The sequence below is a fragment of the Suncus etruscus genome, chromosome 14 (assembly GCF_024139225.1).
Source record: "Suncus etruscus isolate mSunEtr1 chromosome 14, mSunEtr1.pri.cur, whole genome shotgun sequence".
In the NCBI taxonomy this organism is placed as follows: Eukaryota; Metazoa; Chordata; class Mammalia; order Eulipotyphla; family Soricidae; genus Suncus; species Suncus etruscus.
The window spans coordinates 80,430,892-80,446,460 of NC_064861.1; the positions used below are offsets into that span (position 1 = coordinate 80,430,892).

At 47.0% G+C, this 15,569-nt stretch overlaps 2 pseudogenes; one reads left to right on the forward strand and one right to left on the reverse strand.

Annotated features, from left to right (window-relative positions):
• Window positions 1-2,304: 2,304 nt before the first annotated feature.
• Window positions 2,305-8,783, reverse strand: LOC126028476 (intelectin-1-like; annotated as a pseudogene).
• A 2,797-nt stretch (window positions 8,784-11,580) lies between these two features.
• On the forward strand, window positions 11,581-11,982 carry LOC126028477 (histone H3.3A-like; annotated as a pseudogene).
• The last annotated feature ends 3,587 nt before the right edge of the window (window positions 11,983-15,569 follow it).

The following is a 15,569-nucleotide window of genomic DNA, read 5'->3' on the forward strand; positions in this document are numbered from 1 at the left end:
CCCCCCCCAGGAGAGCTAACTTGAACCCTGGGCCCCATGCTTCCCACTGGTTAGAGCCCAGTTGAACCCAATCCAGGACTATGAGGTGGGGGCCAGCAACGGTGGCCCCTACATATCCATACCAGTAGGCTGGTATGACACTGTGCCCCCTTGTTAACTAGCCTATTCAAGATTCCCAAGATCTTTGTTCACAACTCCAGCACTGCCCCTCGCTCACCGAGCTCCAGCCGAAGGAGAAGAGGGTAAGGGATGTCTACCATGGCTCGAAAGAGCAGATTGCCCACAGTTGACTAGTGATAAGCCCTGCGGAAGCAGCTGGCTACAAAAGCCCTCGTAAGAGTGTACCCTCTACCGGAGGGGTGAGGAAGCTTCATCCTTACAGGCCTGGTTCTGTGGCACTCTTAGGCCTTATCACAAGTCCACTGAACTTCGGATTCACAAACTTCCCATCCACTCTTGTGCGAGAACTTGCTCAGGACTTTGAAACAAATCTGAGCTTCTAGAGAGCAGCTACTGGTGTTCTGCAGGAGGCAAGTGAGGCCTGTCTGGTTAGCCTTTTGGAAGATACCAACCTGCGTGTTATTCATGCCAAAAGTGTAACAATTATACCAAAGACATTCAGCTAGCACGCCACATACGTGGAGAATGTGCATAAGAACCCATTATGCGGGGCCGGGCGGTGGCGCTAAAGGTAAGGTGCCTGCCTTGCCTGCGCTAGCCTTGGACGGACCACGGTTCGATCCCCCGGTGTCCCATATGGTCCCCTAAGCCAGGAGCAACTTCTGAGCACATAGCCAGGAGTAACCCCTGAGCGTTACCGGGTGTGGCCCAAAAACAAACAAAAAAAACAAACAAACAAGAACCCATTATGGGCGCCAGCGAGGTGGCGCTAGAGGTAAGGTGTCTGCCTTGCAAGCGCTAGCCAAGGAAGGACCGAGGTTTGATTCCCTGGCATCCCATATGGTCCCCCCAAGTCAGGGGCAATTTATGAGCACTTAGACAGGAGTAACCTCTGAGCATCAAATGGGTATGGCCCGAAAAAAACAAAAAGAAAAGAAAATTGAAAAAAAAAAAAGAATCCATTATTATGGAAAACATTTCATTCTTCAAAATAAGAGAAAAACAAAAAAACAAAACACTTCCCTCTTCCTGTCATTGGTAGTTCTGAAAGTTAGATTTTTTTCTCCCCAGAGGGTCAAAATTACCTAAATATATGATTACAAATAAAAAAAATAGGGGACAGAATCAGGTATTGGTGGTTTTTCCATTTTTATTTGTGTGTGAATTTTTAATATAAATGCAGGGCATAAAGCATTAATGGGAAGTCAAAATGTTCCAGTGGACAAGTTTCAGCAGTTCAACTTTATAACAATTATAAATAAACCTGTTATTTTATTCTGGACAATGCCAGCATTTGGATTTTTTTTAACCAGTAAATTTCTTATTAATTGCAAAAAATAAAAAAGATGATTAAATCAGACCAAATTAAGCCTTTGTCAGGGCATCTCCCATGAGCACCTGGCATCTGACTGCATCTAACAGGAAAATCTGCTCCAGTGACGATATTTGGGGGGTGCAGTGGGACACATGTTGCAGTGAGACTTCGGTTGTTCTTGTGGAGTTAGAAATGTAAGACCTGGTTCCATGAAACTCTCATGGGATCCAGTGCTGCCCTGAGAGGAGTCTGGCTGGTAGCAGAGTGATTTGGCATGTGGAAACCCAAACAACAGGCTGGAATTGGCCCAGAATCCATTCAGGAAAATACTCCCCTTGTGTGATCAGAGACCATACCCACAACAGCTGCCTCTATTTCTCTTTGGGTTTTGGGATGCTTAGGGTTTACTTCTGGCAGGACTTAGGGAACTCTGGGGTTTTAGGGATGGCTGGGTGCAAGGTCAGCACCCTCCTTGCTCTACCACCATTCTAATCCTTTTTTTTTTATTTTCCACAATGTGTCACTTAACTCTTCTGTGTGGGTTATATTGAGAGAAGCCACAACCAGGCTTCGCTTTTCCATCCGGGCTCTGTCCTCTTCTGTCCAGTGCTGTGCCATGACATGGCAAGGCAGGCGAACAAGAACAAAATCTTTGCCTCTCTCATCCCATAAACTCTAACAAGAGGGGCCCATAGTAGAGTGTTTTGGGATCCCAGAGATGTGATTCCAACTCAGAATGCCAGAGAAAAGTTCACCAGAACAATGTCATTTAAATATATCCTTTAAAGGTTTTGCTAAATGTAACAAGACAAAAAAATCCAGAAACACAAATTCATGCGATTTATTTTTGTGTTGTTTTGGGACCACACTTGACAATACTCAGGGCTGACTCCTGACTGCACTCAGGGATCACTCCTGGATTGGCCAAAGGGATCATATGGGGTGCTGAGTTGAACCTGGGTTGAACTCTCTCAGGACGTGTCTCAGGCACTGCGTCTCCAGCTCAGCGGTAGAACAGAAGCACGGCTGCCTCTGTGATCTCTCGGCTGCTGCTATACCCGGTGTGAGTCCCATATCCATGCCAGTCAAAGCCAGAGAAGTCCCCACACTGCCAGGGGTCGCTTTCTGGGAAGTAGCCGCCTCCCCCGATGCAGTGCTGGAAGCAGAAGGGCCCAGTGAGCTTTTTGCTGCCAAAGGGTCCAGTGTGCTTGCACCTTCCAGCCACATTCTATAGTTGTTGTTTTTTTGGGGGCATATCAGGTAACACTCAGGGATTACTCCTGGCTCTGAGTTCAAAAATTACCCTGGTAGGCTCAGGCTCTTCTTCAGGAACCTCTGAAGTCAGGCTTTTCCATGCTTCTTCTGCCTCCTTCACTGCCCCTCTGAGCTCTCTCCCACCTCTCTTCCCTTCCCAGGCCAGCCCCTAAATACTGCTCTGAAGGGCTCTAGCTGCATCTCCCCTCTTGAATCTCCCCTCCGAGATTTCATGTGCTCTCAGCCTCCTCCTGTGACCACAGCGCCTGCATGCTGCGGGTCTGTGCCCTGAAGCCCTGCAGGGACCTTCATCCCACACCCCTGGGTCCTGAGAACACACAGTTCTGGAATCCACCCCAGCAAAAGCAAAGGAGCCCTGTCCTCATGTCCCTGACCTGTGCTTTCCTTAATCTGGTCACTTTCAGATTGCAGCTGGTCTTCCAGAACTATCTGGTGCCATTTTACCCTCTGTCCCTACCATTGGTCATATCATAGAGTGACCCATCAGTCACCTGGACCTGATTCACATCCCTTCTCACCACTTGCTGCATCCCCAACATATCCTTTATGCACTGACATTTCTGTCTCTCATCTGAGCTTTCAGAGGACCATCCTGGTGCGGTGTGAGCTCTTGTTTTGTGTGTTTTGGGAAGTCTTGCATGGTGTGTGAAGGTCCCACTCATGAACAGTGGGACAAATAGGAGCCATGGAGAAAGTGTTTAGGAAAAAGAACCTCACACACATCTAAACACATGGGTATAGACACAGACACAGGCATAGACACACAGTCTACCTGCACAGGTAGACTGTTTCCCTTCCTCCCAGACTCACAAATTCCGTGTTACACCCTGTGACTCTCATCCCTGCACATAGAGCATTGACTGCTTTCTCGTTATTGAACACTCGAAACTGGATGAACCCGGCCTCAAACTCCTCTGGAAAAAAGAACAGGGAAAGATTAAGTTTAAAGTTTTCAGGGTAGGGGGCCGGAGAGATAGCATGGAGGTAAGGTGTTTGCCTTCATGCAGAAGGTCACTGGTTCGAATCCTGGCGTCCCATATGGTCCCCCGAACCTGCCAGGAGCGATTTCTGAGCATGGAGCCAGGAGGAACCCCTGAGCACTGCTGGATGTGACCCCCCCCCCCCAAAAAAAAAACTTTCAGGGTAGGGTTGGAGCCATCATACACTAGGGAGAGCATGTGACTTGCATGAGGCTAACCTGGATTTGATCTCTGGCATCCCATAAGGTCCCCTGGGCCTGCCAGGAGTGATTCCTGAGCACAGAGCCAGGAGTAACTCCTGAGCACTGTCAGTTGTGGTCCAAAAAACCAAAATAAAAGAAACATTTTTGGGGCCACACCCATTTGACGCTCAGGGGTTATTTCTGGCTATGTGCTCAGAAATCACACCTGGTTGGAGGGACCATATAGGACACTGGGGGATCGAACAGAGGCCTGTCCTAGGCTAGTGCTTGCAAGGCAGGTGCCTTACCTCTAACACCACCTCTCCATCCTCCAAATAAAAAATTTTTTTTTTGGGTCACACCCGGCTGTGCTCAGGGGTTACTCCTGGCTGTCTGCTCAGAAATAGCTCCTGGCAGGCACGGGGGACCATATGGGACACCGGGATTCGAACCAACCACCTTTGGTCCTGGATCAGCTGCTTGCAAGGCAAACACCACTGTGCTATCTCTCCGGGCCCCAAATAAAATTTTTTAAGAGTTGAGAAAATAAAAAAAATTTTTTTAAGAGTAAGTTTAAAAGGTTTTAAAATTGAAGCTAGAGTTATAGTACATGGGTTAGGCATTTGCCTGGATTTGAGCTGAAAGATGAGGTACAGATGCAGAACTACTCCATACAGCAGAAGAGATTGGAAAAGAACCTTAAAGCAAATGATCAGACAATGGAAAAAATACTCAAGGAATGCGAACACATGAAAAAAGAAGTCTTTGATAAATTCAACAGATACCCTAATCAGAAGTTAGGGTATCCCTGTGCAGCTGCAGTCTTGTGAGGGTGATATGGCTTACAGAGACCTCTCTATCTGGGAGAGGAGCAATTGGGCCCATGGGGATGCTTGTCTGTCTGAGTCTACAGAGACACTGGCCCTACAATGTGAGCATAATCTTCAGTTCCCCTACCAAAAATCCTGAACCTCTCCTACTATAAGGATTCTGTTAACCTAATGTAACCCTTCCCCCAACACCCTTTTACCCAAACTTTCTTTTGAGATATTAAATCCACCTGGATGATCAGAACCGCCCACATCTGAGATGGGGCAGGCTGTTTTAAATAAAGAATAAACATGTCTGGCTGGGAGAGGCGAAAGGAGTAGCAGCAAAAGGCAGAGAGGGGGCAGCAGAAAGCTTAGAAGAAAACGCTTATGTGAAAAAAGCATATGGTGGACAGGGCCATGGAATAGAGATCTGACTTCAGTGAATATCTTTTTTTTTTTTTTTGGTTTTTGGGCCACACCCGTTTGACGCTCAGGGGTTACTCCTGGCTATGTGCTCAGAAATCGCCCCTGGCTTGGGGGGACCATATGGGACGCCGGGGGATCGAACCTCGGTCCTTCCTTGGCTAGCGCTTGCAAGGCAGACACCTTACCTCCAGCGCCACCTACCCGGCCCCTCAGTGAATATCTTAAAGGACTACTTGTGAATTATTTCTCTGCCATTACCCACCTTCTTCAGAACTGTCAGTCTAAGGGAATAGAGGACCTGTGCAGGGGGAGGACTCACCCAACATGTGGTTTCTCTATCTCTATCTCTATCTGTTTTTGTTTTTGGGTCAATCTGGCTGCGCTCAGGAGTTAATCGTGGCTCTACACTTAGAAATGGCTACTGTTAGGCTCCGGGGACCATATGTCAGGATTCAGGGATGCTGGGATTCAAATTGCTGTTCAGCTGCATGCAAGGCAAATGAATGCCCTATCACTATGCTATCTCTCCAGTCCTATATTTGATATTTTTAATCAACAATCTAATTCCATAAAATATGCGTGATAAAGAAGGGACAGAAGGCAGAGCAGACTCGGAGAAGTGACCACATTGCTGTTCTGTGTTGCTTGCCCCTGCGCAATGGGTCTATGCTCGAATTGGTTTGAAAATACTCACGTTGACCCCAGGGGGAGTAGTAAGCGACTGCTTTTTTGGCATCTCCATAATCATAGTCCACTGGAATGGTAGGACCGTTGTCAGTCAGACAATTGCCAAGGCCATACTGCACAGGGTATCTCTGCAAGAGCCAAAAGAGGGTGCGTGAGTGCAGTGTCCACCCTGGGCTCGGATCTGGAGAGGTGGGTCCCGAGGTGGGGCTCAGACTTTCTCCTTCCCATTCCAAGGCTCCCTTGGCCTGGCTCAAAGCTCCTGAGAGAGCAGAGAGGTCACAGCGACCCAGGGTGCAGACCCACGACATGCTTGGAGTGCCCCAAACAGAGCTCAGCTGCTCTTCACCCCTGCAGGAGCCTCCACCCCACAGCTTGGGTACCTGGTAGAGGCCAAATAGATTGTTTCCGCGTTCCTGGAAGAAGTGTGAGGAGGTGCGATACCGCAGCAGAGAGCTGTTTCTCCAGGAGCCCAGAGGAGTCTGGTTAGGGACATGCCAGATGCCAAGGTCCGAAGCCTGGATATTGTAGTAGCCAGGGTTCTGCAAGACACACCAGAGATTGATGGCACCATGCCATGTCTGCTCCCCATAGTCTCAAGGAGCCAGAAAACCAAGCATGACCCAGGAGGAATGAGGGGAGGAGCACCAGAGGCCCTGTTGTCCACACTGCTCCACCCTTGACCCAACATGACTTCAAGGCATAGACCAGGCCAGTGGTGCCCACCTTGTAGTCATCACTGGTGGCTGCCTCAGCAGATCCAAAGATGTTGTAATTGGCCCAGTTATTGTCCCCAGACGGGTTATCAACTCGGTTTCCCTGCTGGCTGGACCAGCGGTCCCCCACCGTGCACTTCCCGGCCAGGTGGTTCTCGTGTATGCTGGCCACCAGGGTCCAGCCTCCCCGTGGTCATGTCACAGAAGGTCTGGTAGATGAGTCTGTTCTTTGTTCGGAGCCGATATAGTCCATCTGCAAGGAACACCCAGATGCCCCAGTTCAGATCTCTGCCGCCAGACCCAGAATATAGGAAGACCAGGATGATTGGTGGCACCTTATCTCTCTTAGGAGCTCCTGGGGTCAACTCTGAATGGACACAGGTCCCTCAACCCCATTCCCACTCCTGTTGCAAAGACCATGTAGTGCAGATGTCGCTGTGTCTCCTGGTTCAATGTCCCCTGAATGACCCTGACAGTCACTGATCCCAGTGACTGAGTCCCCAATTGCATAGAGGTATGTTTGCTACCACTGGGGGGTGCCCAAAGTCTCATTTACCCATGAACCCCTCCCAGTTTGGCTAAGCATGAGCAGATGGGCTGCCTGCCTCCCCCCACACCATGGAGTCTCCTGGCCTAGAGAGTCACAGGATTGGGTTGGGCTCATACATACCCTCTGAGCTTGGATGTTTTTTTTTTGATTTCTTTGCAGCTCTGAGGCAGGGAACTGAGGAACGGGGAATGAGAAACAACACCCTTGCTGGTCTTGGGCTTCTCAGGAGATGGGGTTGCTGCTATGGAGACAAAGTTATTCTCTTCTCCAGGGGCGAGACACACTGTCCTCCACAGCTCCCAGTCCTGTCTGTCACCTGCACTTGCTCTGAGACAGAGTTCCCGTTCTCTTGGGCTGTGTGACCCCGTCCATAGCAGGCAGCATGGACTCACCAGACCCCTAACTCTTGAGGACCCCACCTTGAGAGGATAGCACTAAGGGGGTGGGGACTCCTTGAATCCACCCTAACCCCCAGCTGCCTTGCGTTTGAGTTGAGGTTCCAGGAGCAGTCGTGCTGGGAGGGAAATGGTTCCCCCACATCCCTCACTGCTGAGCTCTCAGCTCCGCAAGGACACACAGTTGGGAAAGACCCCATACTCCCTGACCATTCTGGATCCTCGAAATCAGAGTGACCCCTAAGCCAGGCTCATGTTCTTGTCACTTTTTCTGAGCATCTTACGTTGGTTCCCCTTGCAGGATTGGAACCTAAGCTAAACTGCCCAGACTCACCTGCGCCCCCGGTGGCCAGGGAGTGGAAAAGCAGGCAGGAGCAGAGGAACAAGGTCAGCTAAGGGGACAGGACACACAGGGTCACCAGTAGGTCTGTTCTCTCCTTCCTCCCTCACACCTTCCTCCATACATCAAAAAGGATGCAGTTTTCTGGGGCGTTTGGAACTTCGGGGACTCCCGTCCCTTCACACCTATACATAACCCTCCTTCCTCTGACCCACACCACACCTGAGATGCCATGTTTGGCACTGCACCCGGATCACGTTGGACCTGATGCACACAGGTACTTTCTTCTCTCCCACTGATGCTGGAGCTCAGAGTCCCTGCTGAAGAGCCCCAGCCTCCCTTCTTCTGCTGAGGTGCTTCTGCAGGGCTGTGCTTACCTTTATGGGTGCAGCCCCCCCCCCCCCGCAGTTTGTGCCCCTCCCTGTAATGAGCTTTACTAGGAGCAGGTGGGGTGCAGAGCCCCTGGGATGGGAGGAGTCACTTGTCTGCTGGAGGCAGGCTCTGTGGGTTGGGAAGGCAGGATGGGGCAGTGTCCTTTGGAATCGTCCCCCTCGAAGGCTTTCTCTGATTTCCATCTGTCAGCTGTCACCCTCTGCCCCACCCTCAGTTCTGCAAGTCCTGTTTTGTGCTCTTGCCAACTGGAACCAGCACTTGCAGCCACCATGGTTTATTTATTCACGTTAGATTAGTCCTAAGTCAATATTGACAGTCTAAGCAAGATAGCAAAGTGATTGGTGCTCTCACCTCCCTGGCATGGCTTCACCCAGGGTGCGGTGTGATCCATGTGCTTTACAACCTTCCCTCCTCCTCTGCACATGCTCTGGCCTTTAATCTGATTCCATCTTCGATCAATTGCACTTACAGTGACACCTATGTGATGTGTGTTTTCCATCACAGGACTGTCCTCCCTCACCTCTGCACTCTCTCCAGCTTCCCACATGGCCTCTCTTGATGCCACGTTCTGGGTGACTAGGATCCAGGGTGGCATGGAGCAGCCTCCAGGACCTGAACAGTCTGAGTTCTGTGTCTTCTCTCCCTCTCTTAGGAATCTCCTGTCCCTTAATGTCTTTCGTTCCTGGGGCTGCTCCATGTGTGAACATTAGGGTTTCTCCATGCCCACTGCTGACTCCCTTCAGCTGAGGTCCTTATGATTTGGGGTCCCTACATCTCTTCTGCTGGTTGTGTGTTGGACTGGAATGAAGTGTTCATGGTCTAATGGCCCCACCCAAGACATGCACAAGCCTCCCTAAGCAGTGTGCATTGCTTGAAGCAGTGTTGGCCAAGTCTGAACTCCGGTTTTGCACACTGTACCCAGAGATGGCTTTACACCACATGGCATCAGCCCACAGGCGACTTCTCACATGGTGTCTGCAGCACTGAGCTACTGTTACCTGCTTGTTACCTAAGTAACAACACAGGTTGTTGTTAGGGGTTCCAGGAACCCCTTACTGGCTTTCTTTTTTTTGTTTTTCTCTTTTTGCTTCAGGGTGAGGGATACTCGGGTGGTATCAAAGTTTACTCCTGGCTCAGTGCTTAGGGATCACTTCTGAAAAAGCTCAGGAAAATATATGGGATAGGTTTTTTTTTGCGGGGGAGGGGAGGTCCTACCTGATGTTCAAGGCACACTGTTGGCTCTGCTCTCAGGAATCACACCTGGTAGTGCTCCGGGAACCATATGAGATGCTAAGGAGTGAAGCCAGTTTGTCTGGTGCAAGGCAAGTGTCCTCCCCACTGTGCAGTCTTTCTGGCCTTTCTTCATTGACTTTCTTATTTTTTTAGTGCGGTGTGATTGTGGCTTGTGAGTCCCAGTGTCTGATGTATCATCCAGATCTCAGGGATTCATCACTACCACCTTGGGGAGATAGCTGGGGGTTCCCAAACAAAGGAGCTGGGCACACAGGCCCTTGTCATGTGTCCCTGCCTGGACAGGGGGTTTAGTCTTGCACTTCCCTTGATCTTCTGGGATTGCTCTGGCAGCCCCTTAGGAGACTCAATTCCTTGGGCATCAAGTAAGTGACTGATACCTTCCCTGTCTCCAGGACAATCCTGGGAAAAAAAAACACTGATGCTCTATAAACTCTGAACCCTGTGCAAATATGGATGAAGAAAAACTGGTTTCTGCAGACCACCTGTTTTTCCAGGCTTGATCCGGGTACCACCCTGTTCAGTTCAACTTACTAAATGAAATTTTAGGCTTGGAAGAAAGAGACAGAGAGGAAGAGCATGGATGTAGGGGGCTAAAGTTGGGGAGAACCTCTACACCTCTATATTTTGCAGGAGTGCCTTTTCCCAGGGGACTGCATTCACCTTCTTGCTTGGTGACACTGAGCAGGCTCAAGGTTAGGATGGGATGCCCAACAGTTTCGTGTTATTTGGGAAGAGAAATTTTCAACTGAACTTCAGAAATTGTTTCAAAAGACATTCCTGGATCTAGAGTGAAAGTACAGTGGGGATACGATAGCCTCAGGTTCAAACCTCAGTATCTCATATGTTGCCCTGAGAACTTCCAGGGATGATCCTTGAACACAGAACCAGGGAGTGTACCTCTAATTATCACTGGTTTGGTCTAAAGACAACAACCAAAACTATGTCCCTAAATTTAATTTCTCTCCTGTGAAAAAATATTGGTGGATGGTTGGAGCAATAGTGTGGTGTACCCCAAGACCCACCCATATCTGGGAGGAGTTTTGGGAACCGGATAATAGGTGTAACTACCTGCAAGACCTCCCATTTCTGGGAGGGGTCTGGAAAAGGATAGATAAACCTCTGAGCCAGGGGATTCGGCCCTTTTGCGCTTTTGCCGTTTCTCTCTTGGCCCGGCTTGGCTTCCTGGCTTTTGGATCTTTGGGCCGCATGGAGCCCAAAGGGAAGATGGCTAACAGGAGATAAGATGCAGGGCTAGCAAAATATAGCTGAATGCTTAAAAGGTTGACATAGGCCACACACCTGTGGTGGCTAGGGCATAAATAAAGATGATTCTTCCTGAAGGCTGCGTGTGAGTGAGTGATTTCACCTGGGCCTGGAACTCGCCGGCTGCATGGAGGTTGCAGAGCCATGTGGGCTGGATGGCATCATCCACCATCCAGCCCCATCGTTAATTATTTAATTCTACACAATAGCATAGTGGATAGGGTATTTACCTTGCATATAGCTGACCCAAGTTCAATTCCCAGCATTTCATATGGTCTTCCATGCCTGCCAGAAGTAATTCCTGAGTATTGAGCCGGGAATAACCCATAAGCACTGCCAGGTGTGGGTAAACATTAAAAAAGCAAGCAAACAAAACCCCCCCACAATGGTGTCTAGGCATGTCTCAAATTGTGGTCATGAAGTTTCTAGAAAGATGCTGGATGTCGGGGTTGGAGTGATAGCACAGCTTTAGGGCGTTTACATTGCACATGGTTGACCCAGGATCTACCTGGGTTTGGCCTTGTCTTCCCATATTGTTCCCCCATCTCCCCAAAATGCTGGATGCTTTAGTGTCCTGTACACTAGGGATGTAGGTCAGAACCTGAATAAATTTTCACATGTGCTAGCATGGGTCTAAAGCACTGGGATCAAGTCAGGCATGACTGAGAAATGAGGACCCTGCTCTGTTGAAGGGCATGAATGGTGCCTGCAGATTGTGCTCCAAGCAGTATGGTGATTCCTCAAAAGCAAAACCTAGAGTTACTCTCATCCAGTAATACTACCTGAGGGTGGGGCCAGAGCTTTAGTACAGCGGTAAGTGCTGTCTCTCGCTCGGTGAGCTCCAGCCGAAGGAGAAGTGGGGTTAGGACCCTACTATGGCTCGAAAAAGCAGACTGCCTGCAAAGTCTACCGGTGGTAAAGCACCCAGGAAGCAGTTGGCTACAAAAGCCCCTCGCAAGAGTGCGCCCTCTACCGGAGGGGTGAGGAAGTCTCATCGATACAGGCCTGGTCCTGTGGCACTCTGTGCTATTAGGCCTGATCATAAGTCCTCTGAACTTAGGATTCGCAGACTTCCCTTCCACTCTTGTGCGAGAAATTGCTCAGGACTTCAAAACAGATCTGTGCCTCTAGAGCGCAGCCATTGGTGCTTTGCAGGAGCAAAGCAGGAGGCCTAATCTGATTGGCATTTATGAAGATACCAACCTGTGTGCTATCCATGACAAATTATACTAAAAGACATCCAGCTAGAACGCCGCATACTTGGAGAACCTGCATAAGAATGCACTATGATGGGAAACATTTTATTCTTCAAATAATTTTTTCCTTCTTCCTTTTATTGGGAGTTCTAAAAGTTAGATTTTTCCCCCACATGGGATCAAAATTACCTAAATATATGATTACAAATGGAAAAATAGGGGACACAAATCAGGTATTGGTAGTTTTTCTATTTTAATTTGTGTGTAGATTTTTAATATAATGCAGAACATAAAGCATTAATGGGAAGTCAAAATGTTCCAGTGAACAAGTTTCAGCAGTTCAACTTTATAACAATTATAAATAAATCTGTTAAAAATCTTCTTGACAATGCCAGCATTTGGATTTATTTATTTAATTTTGGGTGAAAAATTTTTATTGAAACTCAACTCAAAAAGTATGAGATACTGTAGTGTAAAATATATTAGACAAGGGGCAGCGCAGTGGCGCAAGAGGTAAGGTACCTGCCTTGCCTGCGCTAGCCTTGGACGGACCACAGTTCGATCCCTCGGCGTCCCATATGGTCCCCCAAGCCAGGAGCAACTTCTGAGTGCATAGCCAGGAGTAACCCCTGAGTGTTACCGGGTGTGGCCCAAAAACCAAAAACCACACACACAAAAAATATATATATATATTAGACAAAGCACCCTCAGGTGCCCATTCAAGTCAAGTATCAACTCCATATCCCTTTCCCTAGCCCTCCCACCCTGGGATCATAGCATTTTTTTAATATAAAATCTTTATTTAAGCAACATGATTATAAGCATGATTGTAGTTGGTTTCAGTCATAAACAGAATACCTCCTTCACCAGTGCAACATTCCCACCACCAATCTCCCCTCCTGCCTGATGATTTCAAAAGAGGCATTCTATTTCTCTCATTTTTTTTAACATTGTCATGCTAGTTGTTAGTGTAGTTATTTCCCTAACACCATTCACCACTCTTTGTGGTGAGCTTCAAATCGTGAGCCAGTCCCTCTGGCCCATTCAGCCCTTAATTCTATTGTCTCTGGGCCTTATTACAATAATGTCTTTAATTTTTCTTAAAACCCATAGATGAATGAGACTATTTTGTGTCTATCTCCCTCTGACTTATTTTGCTTAGCATAATAGATTCCACATACATCCATGTATAGAAAATTTTTATGACTTCATCTCTCCTGATGGCTGCATAATATTCCATTGTGTATATGTACCATAGTTTCATTAGCCATTCATCTGTTCAAGGGCATCTTGGTTGTTTCCAGAGTCTGGCTATTGTAAATAGCGCTGCAATAAATATAGGTGTGAGGAAGGGATTTTTGAATTGTATTTTTGTATTCCTAGGGTATATTCCTAGGAGTGGTATAACTGGATCATAAGGAGCTCAATTTCCAGGTTTTTGAGGAATATCCATATTGCTTTCCATAAAGGCTGGACTAGATGGCATTCTCACCAGCAGTGAATAAGATTTCCTTTCTCTCCACATCCCTGCCAGCACTGATTGTTCTTGTTCTTTGTGATGTGTGCCAGTCTCTGTGCTGTGAGATATGTGACTTGTTTTGTTGTTTTGATTTGCATCTCCCTGATGATTAGTGATGTGGAGCATTTTTTCATGTGCCTTTTGGCTATTTGTGTTTCTTCTTTGAGGAAGTATTTGTTAATTTCTTCTCCCCATTTTTTGATGGGGCTATATGTTTTTTCTTATTAAGTGCTGTCAGTACCTTGTATATTTTCAATATTAGCCCCTTGCTGATGAGTATTGAGTGAATAGTTTCTTCCATTCTGTGGGTGGTTTTTGTATCCTAGGCACTAGTTCCTTTGAGGTGCAGAAGATTCTCAGCTTAATATAGTCCCATCTGTTTATCTTTGCTTTCACTTGTTTAGAGTGTTGTTTCCTCTTTGAAGATGCCTTTAGTCTCAGTGTCATAGAGTGTTTTACCTACATGTTCTTCTATATACCTTATGGTTTCAGGCCTGATATCAAGGTCTTTAATCCATTTGGATTTGATCTTTGTGCATGGTGTAAGATGGGGATCTGAGTTCGCTTTTTTGTAAGTGGTTAACCAGTTGTCCCAACACTATTTGTTGAAGAGGATTTCCTTGCTTCATTTTGAACTTCTTGCCCCTTTATCAAAGATTAGTTGATTGTATATCTGGGGAACATTCTCTGAATACTCAAGTCTATTCCACTGATCTGAGGATTTGTCTTTATTCCAATACCATGCTGTTTTGATAACTATTGCTTTGTAATACAGTTTAAAATTGGGGAAAGTATTGCCTCCCATATACCTTTTCCCAAGGATTGGGCATGCCATAAAACGTATTAGCAAATTTTTGGAGTATATGGTATGTATTGGTAAGAACCAAGACAGCTAAAAAGAAGTGATGGGGAGTGTTTTTCTGTGGCAGCAACACAAAAAAGCATTAAACTGGAATACCTGATTAAAAACAGAATGCCACTTGAGACCTGCAGGAAACACATTGAGCATACACCCTGTTTAAACATGCAGAACACACACCCTGCTTTCCTTAATCTTTCAAACCCTGTTTTCCCTAGAGTACAACTCTCTTTTTATCCCCTAAACACAGAGCTCACACCAGATTCCACCCTATCCTGATGGGCTGATATAAAGTTCACACACTACTTCACTCTAACCTGATTGGCTGAAATGGAGTTCACACCTGTAAAATAAAATCCACGAGGTGTAATATCAACCCAAGCACCACATATCTCTAACCCCCATAAGGACAGATTTGAAGAAGCAAGATAGCAGAAAAGCCTAATAAACCAAGTCACCATTCTCAGACTGTGTGACCCCTTCCAGAGCAGGTAACACTGACAGATGAGTTCCCTAACTCTTGAAGACCCCACTATGAATGGTGCCAGTGATGCTCCCTGGATCTGCACTGGCCCCCCAGTTGCCCTGGGTCTGAGCTCTGGTCCCAAGAATTGCCATGCTGGGTTGGAATCTTGTTCACGCATATCCCTCAGAGCCGAGCTCTCAGCCTCTCAGGGACACAGACTTGGGAATGGCCTCACACTCCATGTACGTTCCAAGTCCTCGGAGACCAGAGTGACCCCCAAGCCAGGCTCACATACTTGCCACTTTTCTGAGCATCTCGGGTTCCCCATTCAGGATGGGTGGGAACCAGTCCCTGGGCCCTGCTAAACTGCCACGACTCAACTGCGCCCCCGGTGGCCACAGTGAGGGACAGCCCGTTTTTTTTTTCAACTCTGGTGAATATATTTATTGTATGGCTAAAACCCAACTATGAAAGGCTTTGTAAATCAAAATGTTTTCAATAAAATTTAAAAAAATTTTTTTGCTTTCTGCTTTAGACAATCAGAATTCAAAACTGTTTTCTCCATTGCTAAGCTTAGATGGTCAAATTAAAGTTCTAACATTATCCAAAATCACATGTGGAACATTCAACTACTTACAGTCTTGTAGTTATAAATAGAAATATCAATGGGAATTTATGAATGGTAGTTTGAGTATGTCAAGTCAACCATAATAGTTAGTTAATCATAATATGCCAATTTATGATTACTCCAGAAAATTTAAGTTATAATATCTAGAATATTATGTCTTTACAGAATACTTTTTAAATTTTTTTTGTTTCAAAAG